This window comes from Mus caroli, unplaced genomic scaffold, assembly GCF_978045245.1.
Source record: "Mus caroli unplaced genomic scaffold, Mus_caroli_1 scaffold_17, whole genome shotgun sequence".
Taxonomy (NCBI): Eukaryota; Metazoa; Chordata; class Mammalia; order Rodentia; family Muridae; genus Mus; species Mus caroli.
Genome location: NW_028227272.1, coordinates 52,438,891 through 52,455,920, shown reverse-complemented (window position 1 = coordinate 52,455,920; position 17,030 = coordinate 52,438,891). Strand labels below are relative to the sequence as shown.

The 17,030-nt window shown below is 39.1% G+C and overlaps 1 long non-coding RNA gene across 1 annotated transcript in view; it reads left to right on the top strand.

Annotated features, from left to right (window-relative positions):
* The window catches only part of LOC110311125 (uncharacterized), an 85,439-nt gene that overhangs the window by 33,679 nt on the left and 34,730 nt on the right, over positions 1-17,030 (top strand). Inside the window, exon 2 of the long non-coding RNA XR_015045791.1 lies at positions 2,742-2,793. This is a non-coding gene — a long non-coding RNA (uncharacterized LOC110311125). The remainder of the gene's footprint in view (positions 1-2,741; positions 2,794-17,030) is intronic.

Below are 17,030 nucleotides of genomic sequence, written 5' to 3'. Positions count from 1 at the left end.
AGGCTGCATGTAATGATACTGCACTGTGTACTTGCAAGTTAGCAGATCATACAAGTCTTCATTCAGCACATGCACATATTGTATTTTATTTCTCATATGCAATATTTACCAGTTTTATTTCAGTAAAGCTAAAAACTGGTAATGCTCACCTTTCAGAGTTTTCTAGACAAACTTACACATTTTTCAGTTTATTTACTCCATCAGTGTATGTATGGGTAGTTGGCATAGGGTACTTAAGTTCCTGATAATAGTGGTAATGGGAATAGAAAGGATCCTGTGATCATAGCCCAGAAATAGGCATATAGTAGTGAGAGACCAAATCTTTTGGGTTTAGACTCCATCTTAGAGAACATGACCTAAGGTTGAACTTAAGTTAACTAATAGTTTGGTACCTAGCACTAGTTTCCAAGCTACCCGCCAACTAGACCTGTGTCTAATGCCAGGTTCCAGGTTACCACCCCCACCCTCACCCCCAACAAAACCTTCGTCTATCACCATTTTCCAGGTTATTCTCCAACAAATCTACACCCCCAGGTTACAAGCCTGCCCCTGACACTTCACTTCCTAACAACCACCAATCAGGAGGAAAACAGAAGTTAAGTATTTGACTCCCAACAACAGCCAACTATGTTAAAGGGCATAATGGCCACCAAATCAGATGTGTATGGGGCTAGATATCTCTTTCTTGCCTCTATAAATGCTTGCCTAAAATTAGGCTCAGGGCACCACCTTCCTACTGTGCCAGGGTTGGCGGGGAACCCAAGCTCGAGCTTGAATAAAGAGACCCTTATGTGATTGCACTGAAATTGGCTCCCTGGTGGTCTTTTGGGGGGTTCACAAACCTTTTCTGGCACAGCAGTAGTTGCATAGTAACCAGCAGTTAGGAGAATGAATGAATCTGAAGCATGCTGGCTTTTGTGCTGGCTGTTTTTCTGTCAACTTGACACAAGCTAGAGTCATCAGGGAGGAGGGAACCTCAATTGAGAAAGTATCTCCATGAGATTTAGCAGTACTGTATTTTCTTAATTAGTGATTGATAGGAGGGACTAGTGCACTGTGGGTTCTATAAAGAAAGGCTGAGCAAGCCACGGGGAACAAGGCAGTAAATAGCACTCTTCCATGGCCACTGCATCAGCTCCTGCCTCCAGGTTCCTGTTCTGCTTGAGTTCCTACCCTCACTGCTTTTGATGATGAACTGTTACATGGAACTGTGATGTTTCATCATGGCGATGCTAATCCTAACTAAGCCTGGAGTCACTGCAGATGCCTTGCTTCATTCTGAGAAGAGCTCTAGCAACTGGGGAGATATCCTATCCTCTGGTTTCACAAAATTCCCATAGCAACCCCTCTGTCTTTCAGGCATCTTCTTCTTGCTTGTCTTAGCACTGGATTTTACAAAACGGTCCCTAGTGTTTGACAAATGGATAAGAGGGATCAGTATCTGCAGATCTACACTTACTCTACCCTGTTCTAAACTGCCAATAATTTCTTCAGTTATTAGTATGATCTTGTATCATATGACCTTTGACAATAACTTTCCACATGATAATAATCTCATAATGTCTTCCTCAGTAAAACAGCCCAAGAAGTAAGTTACCAAGTGGTATGTATGTATTTATCCACATAAATATGAACACCTGGGTCAATACACAGGTCTGGATATTTAAGCTGAACTCACTGGAAAAGAAAGTGATCAATGAGACCCACGTGTGAACTAACAGTCCAGAGACTGCATGCTCTCAAAATTTAAAAATAAAAAATACTAATTTTTATAAAAAACCCTTTCCCACTATTATTTTTCTCTTCCCACCTCTCTAAGTCAAATAATATAATTTTGGCAGTCATATGAATAATTTAGAAAAAGTTGTCTTACCATTTATAATGATGCTCCATTTTTTTCTTTTGTCTTTGTCTCTGCTTTGGCCTTGTTACAGTCACATTAGGTCCTCTGCATTTGAAGCAGCTGCCTGATTTTAGTCGATGCCATTTTTTTTTTTTTTGATGAATTTCTTAGCTAATACAAAAATCAACTAATCCTGACTGGCTTCTAGGAAAGGTTTTCTCTTAAAGATAAAAACTTAAACTTACAGATCCCTTCCTTTAAAAAAGCTCAATGGCTTAGTCTTTTCTCAGCACATAAGTTAATTGCATCGTCACCATTTAAAACCTTCTCTTCAACCTGCCAACCCTGCAGGTCCCTTCACAGTTTTCTTCTAGAATCACCACTACAGAAGCTTAACTGTGGGACAAGGGTGTATTTAGCTAGCTTTACCTGACATTGTGAGTTGACACCAGACTGGCCCCAATAGGCTTATGTATTTGTTCACTTAGTTACCAGGGAGGGAAACTCTTTGATAGGATTAGGAGGTGTGGCCTTCTGGGAGAAAGTGTGTCTTTGGGAGTGAGCTTTGAGACTTCAAAAAGCCTACGCAAGGCCCAGTCTCTTTTTCTCCCTCTCCTGCCTACTGATCAGGATGTAGCTCTCAACTACTGCTCCAGCACCTTCCTTCATGACATTATGCTCCACACCATTAGGATAATGGACTAAACCTCTGATACTGTAAGTAAGCTCCCAGTTTATTTCATAAGAGTTGCTTTGGTCATGGTCTCTTTCCAGCAAAACAACAGTGGCTAAGACGGTTTATACTTTCACTACTCACTGAGCTGCCTCAGTAGAAATTGAGTCTTTCTAAATTCTCTCCTTTAACTGCTACATTAAAATTCATTTTCTCAACCCTCAGGCGGTGTTCAGACTTCCGTGGGAAATCGCTACCAACTTTCATTCTCCATTCTGTGAGTAGAGTAGCCATTTAAAACAAACATGGATTTTTATCTTTTACAGTATGATCTCCTATGTGTTTCAAGAGGTTTGCATGAAGGAATTCGTGCTTGTTAACATGGAGGATACTCTTATTATATTGGTTCTATGAAAAATGAGCAAGGAAATATGTTATAAGAAGAAAGATTATTTTTGGTTTGTAGGGCAGATGTATTCTCTATAGTCCCTTGATGCTGTTGTGCCCAGGCTCTTCTAGATTGAGGAAGAGCATCATTTTTAAAGCCTATGGGGTGTGGTGGTGGTAGAGAAGAGTGAGGTACTTCATGGTGGATGGAGGCAGAGAAAGAGAGAGAGAGAGAGAGAGAGAGAGAGAGAGAGAGAGAGAGAGAGAAAACAACTTTGAAAGGCAACTATTCAGTGATCCACATTCTCTAGAGAAAAATCCTACCTTCTAATCATTCAGTTTTGATCCCATCAAAGGATTAGATTGATGACATCAAAGACCTCATGATCCAGTCATCTTTCTGTAGTGCCACCACCAGGGGAATGGGACTTAAACATGTGAGCCTGTGGAAGACACTTCATATCCAAACCACAGCACTGTACCTCTGAATCTCAAGGCATGATTCTGAATTCCTTTATTATTATTATATTATTTTTTTACAAGGGCATAAAAAAGATTAGAACAAAACAAGACTCGAACCCAGCAGGAAAACATTAAGTCTATAGCTCTATTTCCAGCATCTGGGCCTTTTCCTGGGCTGGCTTTGCTTGATGTCTCTGGCTTTTCTTGGCAGATGTACTACTACATTCTGGGCATCTCTAATTTCCTTGAGACTCCACTGCAACTTTAGCTTCACTTTCATATCTTTTTGCATGACGTGGGGGTTACCCGACAGGATGTCTACCCTGCCACATACTGCTTTTGCTCACAGGCCTATAAAGTCTGGGTGGAAGCTACTGGGACCTTACATCTCTTGCATGTCTACAAAACTACCATTGCATGGAGGATTGCTGCCAGTTTGAAAAGTGTCTATGTAGATCACTGCTTCAAGGATTTCTGAGGTCTTTGAAGGATGGCTGGGTGAGGGGGAAATAGTTTTTAAAGTGTTCTATGGAAACCAGGATCAGAGCTTTCTTCCCAAAGCAAGCTTTTCCAGTAAGTTTACACATTTATATTCTTGATCCTGCTACTAGTAGGAACTGGACAGTGTCCGTGATTTCCTCAAAGCAGCTTTACTACAGTTCCAGTTTGAAACACTTTACTTCATTTAGAAATGTGCTGCTGCTGCTGCTGCTGCTGACATGATGAGTTTTGCCTGCATGTATGTCTCTGCACCATGAGCACACAGTGCCCATGGAGGCCAGAAGAGTGCATCAGATCCCTTGGAATGGGAGTTACAGGCCATTGTGAACCATCATGAGAATGCTGGAATTGAACTTCAGCCCTCTGTAAGGGCAACCTGTGCTCAACCACTGAACCATCCCTTCGACCTCCTTAACTTCTGTTTCAAGACAATATCTCTTTAGCAACCACACTTTTCTAGGTTCCTATTTGGCTCCTTTTCTGGCCAAACAAATTTTCAAATAATCTTGTTCTGTGGTTTGCTTCTATAAGTCCAGTTCTATAAGGCCAGTATAAGTGTGGCCAACAACATGGGACATTTAAAATCCAAATCCCAACACCTATCCTCTACTGATTCATCTTAACCTTTTGATTTTCTTTTTCTTTCTTCTTTTGGCAAGTATCTCAGCTGTAATTTTTTTTTTTTGAGCCAAGTCGATTTTTTCTAATATCCACCTTTCCCCTCTAGTGCTGGACATTCATCTTGGGGCTTCATGAATACTAAATTACTGAGCTATAGCTTCGGCCCTATGGATCATTTTTCATGCTACTTCCTAAAGTCTCTCTCTCTCTCTCTCTCTCTCTCTCTCCCTCTTTCTCTCTCTGTATGTGAGCCAAGAATGGAGTTGTTTGAAGAGGTTTTTAGGCACTTGTGAGAAAACTTCAAGAAAACAAGACTTGTGACCCCAGTTTCTTCACAACACAGACTTGCTCTTGGAATGTGGGTTTTTGATACTCTCAGGTGTAGCAGATAGGAGTGAGTTTACTCCAGCTGTTGTTATTCATATGCCTCTATGGAAAAGAACATATGGGTTCTCACCACATGTGGCTTGTCCTCGTGGTGGAACACCTCACTCATGTGATTTTTCTTAATGTTCAGAGCATAAAATTATTGCCTGTTGCTCTGAATAAAGTTGGCTATTGCATAAGACTTTAGTCTGCTTTATTTTTAGGCCCCATTCTCTCAGGTTTATGAACACAACTGGAGCAGTAAATATGTGTGTGTGTGTGTGTGTGTGTATTTGTTTGATATATTCCTATTGGACTTTCAAGATTTATTTCATAATGACATTATTTCTGGAAGTTGATATCATGTTATTTCTGTCTATATTTCTCAACATAATTACTTCTCTATATTACCAAGGGACTATGCTTTTCTTTTTTTTTTTTCTTTTGTTTTTTCAAGACAGGGTCTCTCTGTGTAGCCCTGGCTGGCCTGGAACTCACTCTATAGACCAATATTTTTTTTAATTTATGAATACTTGTATTTTTTCAAGAATGTAAAATCTTTGAAAGTATTTATTAGTTTTATCTGTAAACCTCTGACTAGCATTTAGTAAAATACCCTATAGTTTGTTGAATTTACTTTGCCAAATATTGTGCATTCCTTCAACTTATAAGGTAGAAAAATTCATCCCTGTGTTATTGGATGAGGCAAATACTTTTTGCTCTAACATCTTAAGCAGATCACTCAGTAGCCTGAGGAGGAATAAGCTTATAGGCAGTGCTGAAAAATTGATCTTAGTTCTAGACAAACAGCAGCTCTATCCTCTACCCTGAAGTTATCTGTGTGCTTTCTTCTCTATTCATTTATGATCTTCTTGAGGGCAGTATCATGTATATTTTATCACTGTATCCTTAGACCCTAGTTGTATTAATGTCATGGTTTGAATGAGAATCATTCTCCAAAAAGTGTTTGTGGCGACTGCTCAGTCCCCACTGAACAGTGTTATTATGAGATGATTGAATCATGAGAGCAGTAACCTCATCAATGACTTCATCCATTGAGGATTCATACTGAGTTGACCATTAGGCAATGGAGACTGGCTGGAGGCAGTGCTTCATTGTGGGATGGTCCCTTGTCCATCATCTCTCTACTCCTCCTTGCTTCCTAGCTACCAAGAACAACTTCCTCCGTCACAGGCTCTTGTTGCCATGATGTTCTACTTTATCACAGGCCAATTGCAATGGAACCAGTAGACCATGAACTGGAATGTTTGAATATGTGAACTAAAATATATCTCTTCTTTTACAATTTCTTTTACTATATTAATGGGTGACAAAAATCAAGACTAGTTACTAATAACACATACACTCTTGCCCATTCCTCTTCACTTTTGCTTTCTTCTTTCCTTCCCTCTTTTATCTCTCTCTCTCTTTTTTTTTTTTTTTGTTTTTTTTTGTTTTTTTGTTTTTTTGAGACAGGGTTTCTCTGTATAGCCCTGGCTGTCCTGGAACTCACTCTGTAGACCAGGCTGGCCTCGAACTCAGAAATCCGCCTGCCTCTGCCTCCCGAGTGCTGGGATTAAAGGCGTGCACCACCACGCCCGGCTCTCTTTCACTTTTTATATTTACATGTACACACACACACACACACAATGTATTTGCTGACAGTTGTACTTAGCTCATTACCACAGGGGCTGGTTCACACAAAAAGATCACAGTGCATTGTGCAAAGAATAAAGAAGAACTGTAAGGGAGTGTGCCATATCTCAGGGATCCAAACTAGTTAGTTAGATTTACATAATGTTGGGCTGGGTGGGGGGGGGGCTTAAAAGAGAAATACCTTGTGAAGAATGGAAAGTAACACTCATGGCACCTGATGCTTGACTTCACTATTAGGGTCAGGGTTGCAGGTAGGCTCTAAGACGACACCTGAAGGATCCAGGTTAATTTCTCTGTCTAGGCTAAAAACTAGCCCTTATGCTTAGTACCCACTAAACTTTATATAGACATTATAAAAACACCATCTAATACCTTTGCAGTATTTAGAAGCTGTCCATAAAAAAACAGCCAATTCTTGGGATTTGTAGTTTTACAAAATTAATTTAAGGGACTATTACAAATTAGTCAATAATATTTATTTTTAAATAACACTAATTTTATAAATAAAAATGACTTTAGCAATTCTTTTAACCATCCTCTCTCCTTATTTAATAGATGGGATTACTGAGTGTGAAAATATTAAGTGGCTTGTCCCAAACAGCTATGCAGCTGGCCAGGGTCAGAGTTTCATGCTGTTTTCACATATGAAGTGTGGACTCAGAATTTAGAGAAGTACCAAGTTAGTACTTCTGCCATAAAGAAAACCATATGCATCTGAAACATTCAAGACACACAATCACCACTCTTTAGTAATCACTCCCAAAGAGGAATGTGATTCTTGATGCTTCAGCTTCCACTTCAATTGATGCCTATTAACATTTTGAATAATAACCATGCTTAGCTTCCTTAGTTGGGTATTGATTATGGTCTCAAGTGTGGTGCCATTTTTCACAAGCCGTAGATGCTTATTTTGGACTAAGGAAACAAGGACAAGAGGGCAAGCTGAAACAGGTAGGGATCTGCAGCCGAGATAACGGGAGTTCTTGTGTGTTTGACAGAAATGAACTTCCTGTATGACAGCATGAAGGGTTCAAAAGTGGGGCACAAGAATGAAGACTTGTTTGATGATGGCTCAAAAAGTGGTAAGGGTAGATTATGGAATTTCTTTCTTCTAGGCATAAACAGAATTACAAGATGTTGAAGTTAGAAAACCCACTGAAATTAATTTTATTAAACTCACATTTTAGAGACAGATGGCTGGAGGCTTACAAAGGTGACTTCCCCAAGTCCATATAGCTACAAGGAACAAGCTTTGAATTTGGTAACTTCTAAATGTCATAGTTATCATTTGTTGCTTACTTTATGTGTTTGCTACAGCTTTACCTTTTCTCATTTCTCCCAGCCCTTGACTCAATAGGTGCTCACACTCCTTCATGCACATCAACTCTTCCACCAAGATCTTGGTATTGGTTATATTGGTAATATTTATGGTGGAAAGCTACAAGGCTTTGAATGTTTGATATGGAAGCAATGTACTTAGATAGGAAGGTCATTAAATTTAAGGGTAGAAGACCAGGGTTTGCCTTCAGTTCTGATGTATTCATAAGAGATCTTACTTTTCTGAGTGATTGTCATTTTGAGATGCAAATGAAGAGTGGTGAAGATACATGATGCATGCATGCTATGGGAGCCTGGTGGGGAAAGATAGAGGCCCAGCAATAATGTGGGAAAGAGTTTGGTTACCTTGAGAGCTGGCTACGAAAGCATTGTGTATACCCCACAGTATCCTACAAGTATATTATGTTGTTGTTATTTCCACATTCTGGGAACTGTGCTGATTACAGGAGAAATATTGCATGAGATATCATCTCCCCCACCTCCTGCAAGACAGGTTTTCTCAGTATAATAGCCCTGGATGTCCTGGAATTCATTCTGTAGACCAGGTTGACCTTGAACTCAGAAATCCACCTGCTTCTGCCTACGGAGTTTGAGAGCTCCATCTGGCTAGATACAGTTCTTAGTCTCAACAAAATTATAATCTCAGAACATATCAGAAAAGAATACTGAATGGCAGTGATGAGCAAGAATCTTTGCTTAGAGAGTTGACAATGGTATGGGGGCTTAGGGAAGACTGCAAAGGAATTAGGGCTTGCTTGAACTTGTGCTGCCATTGTGCTGGTGCCTTTCAAAATGGCAGAAGAAAGGGGGGCTTGGGATGTCAGGCTTTATATGTAGATGAGAATTTCTAGAACCTTTCTTGCTTCCATCCCTGCGTCGATCTGTCAGTCCTGCTCTGTGCTACATTCCACTAAACCCTGAGATGTTTTTGTTTTTAGCCAAGTGGTTTTAGTAACTAGTGAGTATACTCTAGATAAACTGACAACAACAACAACAAAATGCCAGCTTTGTCCAAGGTCAAGAAAAATGTGACAGGGTCTTGAAGCCCCGCAAGAGAACAAAAGACGACAAGATCTATCTATAGTGTCCATTTCTGAGAGCAGGGATTCCCCTTGCTCTCTGTGTTTTCTTTGCTTTGTATGCTTTGTTCAACTGCTGGAGCAATCACTATTTTTTCCCTTTTAAGAGAAGAGTTTTTAAGAAGTTAATTCTTTCCCAGACAGTTTCCTAGTTTTCAATAGAATATTCACATAGAGAAGACTGGAATTCTTCTATATAAAAAGTATTGTTAGAGTGAATATGAAAGTAATATTTTCATATTTGGTGCTGTGATCTTAAAAGCTGCAGCCAACAGGAATACATCATCTCTATTTGAACTTTCTTCTTTCATAAGCACAGTAGTCACTAACCTTGGATTAAATACAAGAATGAATGTGCTTCCAATCATTGAGGTGACAAATGAATATAAGCATAACGGGAAAGAAAAGGATTATTCAGTGAAATCTTGTTTTTATTTAAATGAAAATTGTAGGAGAGATGAAATGCTCCACTTTGTGTATAATTAAAGTGGAGTTTTAGTTGGAGAATATTGCTCTATGATTTATATAACTCCCCACCTCTCCGTTGGAAGCATCAGATCATAGGTTTTGATTTAAGAAATGACACCTTCACAAAGACAGGGAACGTTTAAAATAAGAAAAGAAAATCTCGCAATGCATTCAAACTCATATAGACATGTCTTGGTTCTATACTATTATATTTTTTATGTGACTGATCATTCTTTCGAGTCCTGTCACATGCATTAATTTATAAAGCGCCATATCTCAGTTACTTCTCTGAAAAGTGAAGTTGAAGGTACTAATTCTCCTTTCAAAGATATCATTAAGAAAAAATGGTTAAATGATTATGAATATCCATTAAGTGTCCTCTATGTCCTTAACAACAAAGATTAATTTACTTACTTTTTTTCCCCGTGTGAAATTTCTTTTAAGGTGGAAGCCAATTCTAAATATAAGAATGAAACATGTGAGAGGGGACATTGTCACTACTAACTTCTGTTTACTTTTATGATGCTTGGGAAAATCATTGACCTTCCTCCTGACACCGTACAACTGGGCTACTAATGAAACATGTATAGGCACACGACCCCTATGTTAATGTTTTTACCTCCACGCATACCATATACCTTCCAATGTTTCTTTACCAGTGAGATGTGAAAAACTGAAAAAGAAATTGTACCATTATTGCAGTGGTTCAGCATCCTAGACAGATGAACAGCAGCATCCCATTCTCATATCTATCTTGGACCTATGGGAAAGCCTGTGATGCTTCATCTTTTCATGCTTCTATGGCTGTGCTTAGTTTGACTTTGACACTGGGATTTAGCCCACTGGCCATTGCTATCACAGCAGGCTGTCTGTCCACTGGGGCATATCCAAGTTGCCACACTTGCATTCCTTCCAAAGTCCTTGGATCTTTCATTAAGCAGAAGGATCTGGTGGTGACATCTGTGGAGTGAGCATTCCAGGTCTACTGAAGGGAGAAAGCTCAGCTTGTGATAATTCCCATCATGAGCTGCATACCCACTAGGCCCTGGTTTGTTGTGAAGAGTAGAAAAAAAAATCCATAGGTCAAAACACTTTTAAACTAGTATATGGTAAAGAGGTGACATTGACTGAGGGTCTCATATCCATGATAGTCTACTGACCTCTCTGTTTAGACTTTATTAGTGAAACAGAAACAACCTTACTTAGTCATCCAACATTAGCATTGCCCTCTCTTCCTCTCCTTAGCACTCCAGATGATAGCTTTGGTTTGGAAGATTTCAGGGCACTCCGAGGAAAAGGTTAGATAGAAAGTGGGGAGAATTAAAAAAATATATATATAAATATATAAATATATATATATATATATACCTGTATTATAGCTCGTGAAAATGGAAAATTTGAGGAGAATATTCTTGAGTTCCATAGAGAAATGGCAGACTATTCATTTTGCCAAAATGAAAATCCAGTCTAGACACACATTTTGGATGCTTTCTCTATAATTCCTTTACATGTTTTTTTTTTTTTTCCAGAAGGGGGAAAGATAGCATGCTGTATGCAATATCTGAACCACAGAGGGAATCATAAATAGAACTTAAATGTTTTTCTTTTGATGGCATCTTCTGGAGACATTTGGAAAGAGTCAAGTAGCTTGAAAAGAACCGACACTTCTTGAAGAACACAGAAAGTTACAAGCCCCATTGTGTAAATTCTTGAGGGATTTAGACTCAATCAGGAGGACCATAGTTTTACCATGCTAAAAGTTAATTTATTTTTGTGTTAAGTACTATGTTAATATAGAGAAACAAAAGTGTTAAGGACCATGAGATCTTTGGACTCAAAATGAGCTCAAAACACACCCAGGGTTTTGTCCTTCAATGTAATATATATCAGAAGGTTTAAAATATTGGATATAATTTTGACTTTTAAGATTTTGTGTAGCTTTGGGCTTCTGAGAATCTACTGACAAAATCTTCTTTGTATCCTATCCTAGTAAATTTCTCCTGGCTTATCTGTCATCTGCTTCAGATAAATGAGGCTGAACTGATGGCTAGCACACTAGGGCTGGCTGTTGCTTGCTTTAAGAATGGTGTGGGAGAGCAAGGGGTCTAGACTTCTGAAGCTGATTGTAAAGATTTTAACCTTAATGAGACAGATGGGTTCTTTCCCCATCAATTGGTCTCAGCTATTCTTCTCTAGCTTCTTCCTGGGTATTTGCTGAGAACTACTCCCCTCTTTTTTCTTAACCGAAGCCAATTCCTTGAGTTTTGTATCATGGTGGGAAGAGGAGCAGTAGGAAGGCTATGCTTTCCCAAATGGGGGTGTCTTTTTTATTTTAAAAATTAAATGTCTTTTAAATTTAAGTAAGAAGTAGAAGATAAGCAAACGTGAACTAGGGGCCAGAACTGTGAGTAACAGTCAGCCTTCCTTTCTCATTCATCCACATGAGCTCTGCCTTTCAAGGGAATCTTTTCTTACTTTCAGCATCCTCTTCATATTATTCATTATTCATACTGTTCATTAATCTATGACTAGCGTGATCCATATTCTTGATCTCACGCAGGTGTGGATTGAAGAAGCTATTATTTCAAAGAAAACACGTAGGGTGAGGACATCGTATTCTTGTCCTCTCTTACTGCACGCTGCAGTCATGGGCTAACTCCCCTTGGATGCTAAGTACTACTGAAGCAGAGAGTGTCTTCAAAGGCATGGATTTATGCAGTCCTCATGCATTTCACTAAGAACGAGTGGCCTTCAGTGTGTGTTAAACAACACAGCACCATGCAACTGAAGGCAGCCCCTTTCAGATTCGAACACAACCTTTGTGTTTTAAGTTTGATTCCTCAGTTTTGTCTTGTCTTGCTGGAATAGCAAACACATTTTTGGGCTAGACATGTTCCTTCTATCTTCAGGCAACTGTTTTGACTTCAGGAAAACAAAATTAGATAAGTTCCAAGAAAGGGATGAGCAATTCTAACAGGCTCAACGTTCTTTTGTGATGAGATTAAAGCATTAATCATCCTATTATCTGTTATTTTGAGCTTTGCTGAAGTTGCTGGAGGTCAGTAGGAATTAGTTTCAATTAAAGAACTTTTTTTCTCTGGGATCTCTGTTGTGGATTGAAGGAAGACGGAGGATGATAACACGGTCTTGCTACTCTAATTGCAGCTTCTTTCCAGTTTTGCTAAGAAGCTGTAGAAAAGGTCACTTCAGATTTTAAAGGATGGAATGCATCATTGTCTGAGTATCACTAATGCAGACAATTACCATTTTAGATTATCATAAGGTCCAAAGGCTGACATTTTGTTTAATCCTTGCTATTTAATTATATTAGTGGCATTTGATAATAACCTCTGGTAGCTCCCTAGTGTGGTTGTGAGTTTTAAGTTACAAAGTTTAACATTTTTTGACATAAAGAGCGTGAGAATCAATACACATGTCAGTTAAAAAAAAAGGGTTAAAAACCCAAACTAGTTCCTAGTAATTTGGTTAGGAAAGACAAAACGTAGTGGATACTAGCAGTGTTTGCTTGACATACTGCTCAATATGGTGGTTTGTTCACATTTAAAAAGTTAGAAGTGGTCCAGCAGATTGAGTTTGGCAGGTAAACTAATTCTGCTAAGTGGTGGACATGGACAGGTTAATTGCTGTAGTTTCAAGATAACCTTTTTTATTCTTTTTTTTTTTATTTTTTATTTTTTAACTATGCTTCCCTTACCTGGTGCATTGATTAAAAAACAAAATTTCAGTGTTCTTCCTGCCTTTAGAGAGCTTCCTTTCATCACTAAGGGAATATTAGATAATTATTCTGTTTTTGGTACTTTTCACGAGTTCCTCAAATGTCCTTCCTGGGCAGTGAGATGAAAGCTTGCTGTCCTGTTGCCAGCTGTTCTGCCTGTTTGTGCATACCATTAAAATACTTAGTGGGCTGGCTTATTTATTTGGAAAAAGAAGAAAGATGACTCAGTTGAAAGTTTCTGTTTATTCCACCAAGGGGCTTTGGTTAAAAAAAAAAAAAAAGGACCTTAAGCCTACTGTGGAGACATCTATTTTATTATGGTGAGGGAGAATCTATTAGCATACACTTCAAATGTTGCTTTATTTTTCTGAATATGAAAGTAATGAGTTCTTGTCATGGAAAATATGAGTTGGAAGGGAAAGAATAATGGGTAAAAATGTGATTATATGAAGAAAACCATTAATATTTTACTTATTCAGCTAGTTTTTTTGTGCAATCTGTTCATATACAGGTATTGTTCTATGTGTTCAGATATCTTTTTTAGTTCACCCCAGTAACCTAAGAATGACTCTCTGAGGACTCAGATTTCCAACATACACTTGAGTTCTCTTGAGCAAGGCTTCTGTAGTTTGCTTGGCTATACCCAGGCTTTTGAATATTTTAAAAGTTTTCATTTTCCTCTATTGTTTTAGTAGAGCTTTCTCATGGGACTTTTGGAAGAAATTGTGATGGTTTGAGTAAGAAAAGCCTTTACAGGCTCATCTGTCTGAGTACCTGGTCTCCAGGAGGTGGGGTTATTTCTGAGCTATTAGGAAGTATGGCTTTATTGGAGGAGGTCTGACATAGGGGGTGATCTCTGAGGTTTCAAAAAGCCTCCAATCATACCCAGTGTCTCTCTATGCCTCCTCCTTGTGGGTTAAGACATGCGTTGTCAGCCAGTCCTGCTGCCATGCCTTTGTTCTGCTATCATGACCATTAGCCCGCTAAAACTGTAGGTCAATTAGACACTTTCTATTATAAGCCTTGGTCATAGTGGTTTTTTTTTTCACAGCAATAGTGAAGTAATTAAGCAAAATCATTTTATTTTATTTTTATTTTTTTTTGAAGTTTTATATTTTTATTATTTATTTATTTATTTATTTTAATTTTTAATATTTTTATTACATATTTTCCTCAGTTACATTTCCAATGCTATCCCAAAAGTCCCCCATAGCGCCCCCCACTTCCCTACCCACCCATTCCCATTCTTTTGGCCCTGGCATTCCCCTATATTGGAGCATATAAAGTTTGCAAGTCCAATGGGCCTCTCTTTCCATTGATGGCCGACTACATATGCAGCTAGAGACAAGAGCTCCGGGGTTCTGGTTAGTACATCATGTTGTTCCAACAATAGGGTTGCAGATCCCTTTAGCTCCTTGGGTACTTTCTCTAGCTTCTCCATTGGGAGCCCTGTGATACATCCAATAGCTGACTGTGAACATCCACTCCTGTGTTTGCTAGGCCCCGGCATCGTCTCACAAGAGACAGCTATATTTGGGTCCTTTCAGCAAAATCTTGCTAGTGTATGCAATGGTGTCAGCGTTTAGAAGCTGCTTATGGGAAGGATCCCTGGATACGGCAGTCTCTAAATGGTCCATCCTTTCATCACAGCTACGAACTTTGTCTCTGTAACTCCTTCCCTGGGTGTTTTGTTCCCAATTCTAAGAAGGTGCACAGTGTCCACACTTTGGTCTTCATTCTTCTTGAGTTTCATGCGTTTATCAAATTGTATCTTATATCTTGGGTATCCTAAGTTTTGGGCTAATATCTACTTATCAGTGAATACATATTGTGTGAGTTCTTTTGTGATTGTGTTATTCACTCAAGATGATGCCCTCCAGGTCCATCCATTTGGCTAGGAATTTCATAAATTCATTCTTTTTAATAGCTGAGTAGTACTCCATTGTGTAAATGTACCATAATTTCTGTATCCATTCCTCTGTTGAGGGACATCTGGGTTCTTTCCAGCTTCTGGCTATTATAAATAGGGCTGCTATGAACATAGTGGAGCATGTGTCCTTTTTACCGGTTGGGACATCTTCTGGATATATGCCCAGGAGAGGTATTGCTGGATCCTCCGGTAGTACTATGTCCAATTTTCTGAGGAACCGCCAGACTGATTTCCAGAGTGGTTGTACAAGCTTGCAATCCCACCAACAATGGAGGAGTGTTCCTCTTTCTCCACATCCTCGCCAGCATCTGCTGTCACCTGAATTTTTGATCTTAGCCATTCTGACTGGTGTGAGGTGGAATCTCAGGGTTGTTTTGATTTGCATTTCCCTGATAATTAAGGATGTTGAACATTTTTTCAGGTGTTTCTCTGCCATTCGGTATTCCTCAGGTGAGAATTCTTTGTTCAGTTCTGAGCCCCATTTTTTAATGGGGTTATTTGACTTTCTGGAGTCCACCTTCTTGAGTTCTTTATATATATTGGATATTAGTCCCTTATCTGATTTAGGATAGGTGAAGATCCTTTCCCAATTTGTTGGTGTTTTTTTTGTCTTATTGATGGTGTCTTTAGCCTTGCAGAAGAAAAAGCATTTTAATATTTTACACTTTTTTACTTTGAAAAAATGCTTTTTAATGTTTTTGATAACTTTTCACTGGATGGCATCTTTAGTCAAACTGACATTACAGAGGGAAATGGAAGTTTTGGCTGATGCAGTAAGGTATAAAAGATGACATGTCATAGGTAACATCAGAAAACACATCATATTTTGAGATCACTAAAAGCCATTGTGTTAGTCTTAATCCTTTTAGAACGTCAAGAGCATAAAGCTTATACTCTGAATATTTGGGGAATTTAGAGGCATATTCTTCATCTGCTGTGGCTCTCTTCGCCTTTTCTCCAAGGATATGAATCACATGTGCCTGCTCATCACTCAGCTTCCGATAATTTAATAAAGTTGTCATGGGGAGCCTGTTTGTGAGTTACTTCTGAGAATTACATCTCAGGGGTGAGGAGCTATGAGACGCTGGGGTGAGGGGACGAAGGAGAAATCACAAAAGATAACCTGAACCCCTGGAATTGTTCAGAAATGAGTATGTGACAGTTTCTCATGTTAGTCACACGTTAGTAGACCCAAGAAAGCTTTGTCCTATATCCTGTCCTACAATGTTATTTGACAGTGCAGCAGATCCCTGGAGGATAGAAAACAATGAGCGTCATCCAGCAGGAAAGGCCTATTTGTTACTGCTGAGGACTTTGTAGGTGTGGGAAATTTTATGAACAGTAAAGCAGAGAGAGAAGAGGTATGATGGGGTGAGAGAAAGCACTGTCAATTTTGGATGCATTAAGATGTCAGTACCTGGGAAACATACCGATTGAAATGCCTCGTAGGCAGTGTGGTACACAGGTTAGGGCTAAGAGAAACCTTGCTAGGTATATGAATACTGGCACAATCACACAGAAATGGGCTTTGGAGGGTGAGGAGTTCTAAAGAAAATGGAGAGGTAAGAGGAGGAGGGCAGTAGGATCATAGATTGACTCAGCCTGGAAGAGGCTGGGAGACTAGCAAAGGTATTAAGGCCAAAAAGAGGACCATAAGTAAAGCAGTTTGAGTAAAGTCATGAGAGGCGAGACCAAAGAGAATTAGAAGTGGCTGATATGAAGGTCGCAGAAAGTGCATTTTATAATTAACTTGTGTTAGGTAAGTAGTGAGACACGGGTGATTATATCTAGCTAAGCCCCACTGCCATTCAAAAGCGAGGGACGTTAATGCGACAGACTGGATAGTAAAGAAGTAAGAAAGCCTGTAAAGGCCATTCTTTGCAGGGTCTTAGCTGTAAAAGAATGGGGAAAATATGAGGGAGAGAGACACTTAAATGATAGAAGTGGTGACTTAAGCATTGTGCTCAACT